A 6,000-nucleotide genomic window follows, 5' to 3' on the forward strand; every position below is an offset into this window, starting at 1 on the left:
TATTCAGTTATAATTTGGGAGATACTAGGCAATCAAAAAATCCTGTTGCTTCTTTGAAGAGAAAAAAAAGTTGCTTTTCAAATAAATGCTTGATAGCTATACATACAGATAGTTCTTATTTTTCCTGTAGTTTTTAAAGAGCTTTTGATTTCCTCTAAGATTCTAAGTTAGTATTTCCAAATGTTAAGAACAGCCTCCTCTTCACTGTCATTGTGGGAAAAAAATATTGAAATAGCCATCATTTTACAATCGTAAAGAGTGATTGCAACTGTTTTAGTTTATTTCTGGAATGTTGAGCTTCTTATCCAGATGACAATCAACATGGTCTCAGCAAATGCAGAACATGTGATTCCTCTAGCAAATCTAGATGGAATACTTAATGTGTGCAATCTGCTAATCGACCCCTGGTACAGCTTCCACGCAAAAGTGGAAATCCCCAACTTCTGACTAACCCCAGACTGGTGCCAGGGGAATCAGGGTCTGGTGCAGGAGGTGAGAGTAGGATAGTACTGGGACTCTGCCTCATGGGTTTTTAAACTCCCACCTTGAAATGCTGCCAGTATCCCCAAGATTAATCAATGAATTGTATTTATTCATTCAATAGTATTTATTGAGCGCTTACTATGTGCAGAGCACTGTACTAAACTCTTGGAATGTACAATTCGGCAACAGATAGAGACAATCCCTGACTATCGACAGGCTTACAGTCTAATCGGGGGAGACAGACGGACAAAAACAAGACAACTTAATTGCAATAAATAGAATCAAGGGGATGTACACCTCATTAACAAAATAAATAGGGTAATAAAAATATATACAAATGAGCACAGTGTTGAGGAGAGGGGAAGGGAGAGGGGCAGGAGCAGAGGGAAAGGGGGAATTTATAGAGTATGTACTTTGTGCAGAGCATTGTACTAAGCACTGGAAGAGAACGATATAACAGAGTTGATAGACATGTTCCCTGTCCACAGTGAGCTTTCAGTTTAGAGGACGACATGCCTCAGAAACACCTGGGGGACTGTGTGTTGAGGAGGGGGAGATGGGGAATGGACACTACAGTTCTAGAACCCTGGATCTCCACTACCACCAACTGGAGTCTTCCCACTGAAACCCAGGCTCGGAGAGGGGACTCAAGATAGCAGCAGAAGCCAGAAACCAGGAGCTAATGCAGGTGAATCACCCCACCCACAGCTCTGGCCCCAAAACGCAGCTTGCAGGTTTAAGCAGATGGTCTCATAGAAAGTTATTAAATTCTAGGATTTCAAACATGGAACGATGGTGGCTGCCTCATTCTTTTACAAATGAACGTGCCCTTGCAACTAGCTTTGTACTAAGCACTGGAAGAGAACGATATTTTGTTAATGAACTGTACATCGCCTTGATTCTGTTTAGTTGCCATTGTTTTTACGAGATGTTCTTCCCCTTGACTCTATTTATTGCCATTGTTCTTGTCTGTCCGTCTCCCCCGATTAGACTGTAAGCCCGTCAAACGGCAGGGACTGTCTCTATCTGTTGCCGACTTGTTCATCCCAAGCGCTTAGTACAGTGCTCTGCACATAGTAAGCGCTCAATAAATACTATTGAATGAATGAATGAACTAGCTTACTAATCACTTAAACTCTCTAAAATGTCCATTTTCCCAAAAGTAAAATGATGAAGGTAATACCTGAGTTAAAGGCATGTGGTAAGGACAATATGCGATAAGGATCATCAAAGTGCTTTGGAAAAAGAAAAGGGCTATACAAATGTAAGGTGTTCTTATTAAATGACTACCTCTCTGGTCGGTAAGAGAATACTACCCAAGTCATGCTCCACTTTCAATTATCTGGGGTTTGAACCCAAATACTGGCTGTGGAAACAATGGCAGCACCCTGGGGAAACCAGCCTCAATTTATCTTGCACATCTCAAGGTTATTCATTATAAAATCAAGTTGGACTTAGTCTTTCTTTGCACATTATAGAATTGTTTCCTTCCTTCACAACTTTCTTCTAAAATTTGAAGCTACCCAAACACCAGCCAAGAGCTAGAAGAGAAGGCCCCAGCAAGTTGGCTGCCTTGCCACCAGACAGGGGCAATCACAGCCTCTCTTTTAATTTTACTGAGGAACCTATAGCTTACTACCAGATAAGTGCAGATATATGTTGTTCCCTGGATCTTCCCAGTTTATGTTTCTTTCTTTCTCTCTCTCCAGCAGAGGGCTGCTCTGTTGTTCTATTTGGATCATTTTCATCTCCCAGAACTAGACCAGCTTTATTTCTATTTTCTTTCTTTGGCCTTAGTTGAGCTCATAAATTATTTCAAAATGAATAGTTTAAAAAGAATTTGAAGTTGCCACATCATATATTAAACACGTCTCCAAGCATTCGAGCCCATGGCCTAAGAACCAAAAATACATTAAAAAAAACTGTAGACTGCAAGCTCCTCTCTAGACTCTAAGTTCCTTGTGGGCTCCTTGTCTACAAAGTCTGTTTTATTGTACTCTCCCAAGTGCTTAGTACAGTGCTCTGCACACAGTAAGCACTCAGTAAATATGAGCAATTGATACCCCCTAAGATTTCAATTGCACTCACTTTGGTATTTGGGACCAAATATTGTAGATAATAATAATAATAGTAATATGGCATTAGTAAAGCACTTACTAGGTATAAAGCACTGTGCTAAACACTGGGACAGATTCAAGATAATCAAGACAGACACAGTCCCTGTTCCACATGGGGCTCACAGTCTGAGAGGCATTAGCCTGGATCATTTTTCTCAAAGTAAAAGTCTTATTTTTACCATTTATGATTTAGTTTATACATTTTACTCAGCTTGGATGATTAAACTAATTCAGTCTGTGTACTTCCCTTTCCAATCTATTTGACTAACTGGCTCCCAGCAGAGTGCCATGTGAGAGAACGCAATGACATTTTAAAGGCCTGCTAAGAAGTTTAACCAAATTCCTCTTACATCTAAACATAGTTGGCAGTGTCCCCTTCAATAAAAGAGAAGGCATCAGCTACTTCATTCTCAGGTTGTTCCTAGTTTTCTGGCTCTGCCTTACTTTCCATTTGCAGGGTCAACAAACCTCTTGGTCTAGACTTCAAATTCAGCAGAGAAATGTCAAGAATGTGTAGAATTTGTATCGCTTTTGGAGGAAGAGCTGGGTCTTTTCAATCAATCTGGTAGAGTACAAAAATCACAATATAACAGAATTGGTAAACACATTCCCTACCCACAACAGGGGCTTTTTTTTCAGATTGAAACCTATATATGCTATGGAAATGTTTATACCTTGGCCCAAATAGACAGGAAACCATTGCAAAATACATGGGTAAGATGGGCTGAAAGGGCAAGTTTTAATCATTTAAAATATGAAATTAAGAAAAGTAAAAATAAATGTGAACCACTATTACCTCCAGTTGCAACTTAGACTCAAGTTAGAGCTTAACACAGTTAACCAGGTAAACAGTTTCAGCTGAATGGTTAACCAGTTACAGATAAACAGACATATGAAAATTCCACATGGAATCCCTGTCCAGAGATTATTTTCTAGTTCTTGCTCACCTTGGTGGCATCAGAGCAGCCTTGTATCCTTGCTTGTATAGGACACAATCTCCTTTTCTTAAGCCTCCCTTAAAGGATATGTTGGATAAAGAGAAGGGTGCAGGCAAACTTCAATAAGCCTCTGGCATTTTCCTCGGTGGGGCTACTTGAAGACGGAATGAAAAAATGGCAGAAGCCACTCTCTGAGAGAAGTTGTGATGAATAAAACTGGACCGCCTAATACCTCTTCAATCTGCTCTCTTCTCTTGGTGCTGAAAGACAAATAAAATGTGGAATCCTAGCTCCTCTAGATGCGAGTTAACAAACATCCTAAGAAAGACAGAAAGTGTGAAAATGAGAGGTGGGGGTGAGTCTTCCAAGCACTGTCAGCCAGCTATCTTTGGAAACTTAAGGTGATACTCATTTTTATTAATTCCAAAGTAGTAGTAATCATAGCATTTATTGAGAGCCCAGTTAGTACAGTGCACAGAAGTTGGCACTTGGGAAGTACAGAATAAAGAAGGGAAGCAAACCTCCCTGATGTTCAATGTGAATGCTTTCTGTTTTGTTCTGAATCCATCTCTTTTGCATCAGAGTGCACATTGGATTAAAATGTTCCAGGATGTCAATCAGGTTGCTGCTACTCGTCTCATGCCATCTGCTTAAATTTTGTTTTCATTTTGAATTCTGTGTCACTGGAGGAGGTGGGAGTCAAGAACGACATTTTGGGAAGAATCTAGGATTTGAATTAGGAAGTGATTCAAAGTCTTGGGACTCAAATAGCAAATTACCACAAAAGGGCATGTTGAAATCTAAAAAAAGAGTAACTGAGAAAAGGCACTCCACAGTCTGTCTTTCTCTCTCTCTCTCTCTTCCTCTCTTTGTCTCCCTCCCCCTCCTTCCTATTCGCAGGGTGATGATTGCTATTGACAGCTTCTTAGCTTCCTAGATGGAAGGCTGATGCAGATTTTATAACCATTACGAAGTAATAAAAGCCCTCATCCTTCAGTGAAACCAGACCAATTATATGGAAAAGCATCAGTAGCTTCTCTCCCTGTCTCTATCAACTAATCAATCAGTGGAATATATTGAGCATTTACTGTGCACCAAGCACTATACTAAGCCCTTGGGACTGTAAACTTGTTACGGGCAGGGAACTCTGCTAATTCTGTCATATTGTACTCTCCCAAGAGCTCAGTAGTGCTCCGTTACATAGCAAGAGCTCTATAAATACCATTGGTTGATTGATTTTGGGGGAGAATCCAGTACAACAGTGTTGGTAGACATGTTCCCCGCCCAAGAGGAACTTACAGTCTAGAGAGAGTTTACCATCTCAGTTCACTTTGACCTCCCGACATGGTCATCTTCTTCAACAAGCATTTTTCGAATCTCCTGAAAGTGCTCAACATAACACTAGGCAATAGTGCACCCATGCATGTACACACAGACACACACTCATACACAAACACATACACACACAGAGTCAAAGCTCTGTTGGAGCTGGTAGCAAAGAAGGGACATGAAGAAAAAATTGTCATCCCGGCCCATGGCCTCCCACTCTTAGTCATCCATTTCCTGTCAGAAACTAGGGTGGCCAGAATAGCCATCCCTGTTATGAAAAGGCAACGCTGGCTTTAGATGGTTTCTATGGTTTCCTTCTAGACTGTGAGCCCGTTGTTGGATAGGGATTGTCTCTATTTGTTGCCGAATTGTACTTGCACTGTGTACAAGTACACAGTGAGAAGCAGCGTGACTCAGTGGAAAGAGCCTGGGCTTGGGAGTCAGAGGTCATGGGCTCGAATCTCGGCTCTGCCACCTGTCAGCTGTGTGACTCTGGGCAAGTCACTTCACTTCTCGGTGCCTCAGTTACCTCATCTATCAAATGGAGAATAACTGTGAGCCTCACGTGGGACACCCTGATTACCCTGTATCTCCCCCAGCGCTTAGAACAGTGCTCTGCACATAGTAAGCACTTAACAAATACCAACATTATTATTATTATTATTACTCTGCACACAGTAAGCACTCAATAAAGTTGATTTGAATAAATGATTGGACATTTTCAGGCACCTGTGAACCCCAAACCCAAAAGCCCCTTTACCTTTTTCCACCATAATTTATCCTGTAAATTTCTATCAGGATTTCAAAGTTCACAAAATGCTGGAATGAAACACTAAACAGAGAGGCGGCATGAGCTAGTGGAGATCACAGGATTGGGAGTCAGAAGACCTGGGTTCTAGTCTCAGTTCTGCCATGTGCCTGTTGTGTAATCTTGGGCAAGTCACAACCTATCTGTGCTTGAATTTCATCATCTATAAAACGGGAATAAAATGTATGTCTTCCCCCACCACACCACCCCTTAGCCTGGGAGACCTTTTTAGAACAGGGACTCTGTTCATCTACCCCAGTGCTTAGCCCAGTAAATGCTTAATATAAACCATCATTATGTCCAGGTTCAGCAGTCAAGCAATCAA

The 6,000-nt window shown here is 41.1% G+C and overlaps 1 long non-coding RNA gene across 2 annotated transcripts in view; it reads right to left on the minus strand.

The window, feature by feature from the left end:
• LOC103170310 overlaps window positions 1–4,533 on the minus strand; it is a 49,119-nt gene extending 44,586 nt beyond the window's left edge. The window contains exons 1-2 of one of the 2 annotated variants that reach the window (XR_005660945.1): window positions 3,548–4,533; window positions 2,951–3,162 (exon numbers count right to left, since the gene is read on the minus strand). This is a non-coding gene — a long non-coding RNA (uncharacterized LOC103170310). The remainder of the gene's footprint in view (window positions 1–2,950; window positions 3,163–3,547) is intronic. The other variant, XR_003765147.2, reaches the window with a different exon arrangement.
• Between the last annotated feature and the right edge of the window lie 1,467 nt (window positions 4,534–6,000).

Source organism: Ornithorhynchus anatinus, chromosome 16 (genome assembly GCF_004115215.2).
Source record: "Ornithorhynchus anatinus isolate Pmale09 chromosome 16, mOrnAna1.pri.v4, whole genome shotgun sequence".
Lineage (NCBI taxonomy): Eukaryota > Metazoa > Chordata > Mammalia > Monotremata > Ornithorhynchidae > Ornithorhynchus > Ornithorhynchus anatinus.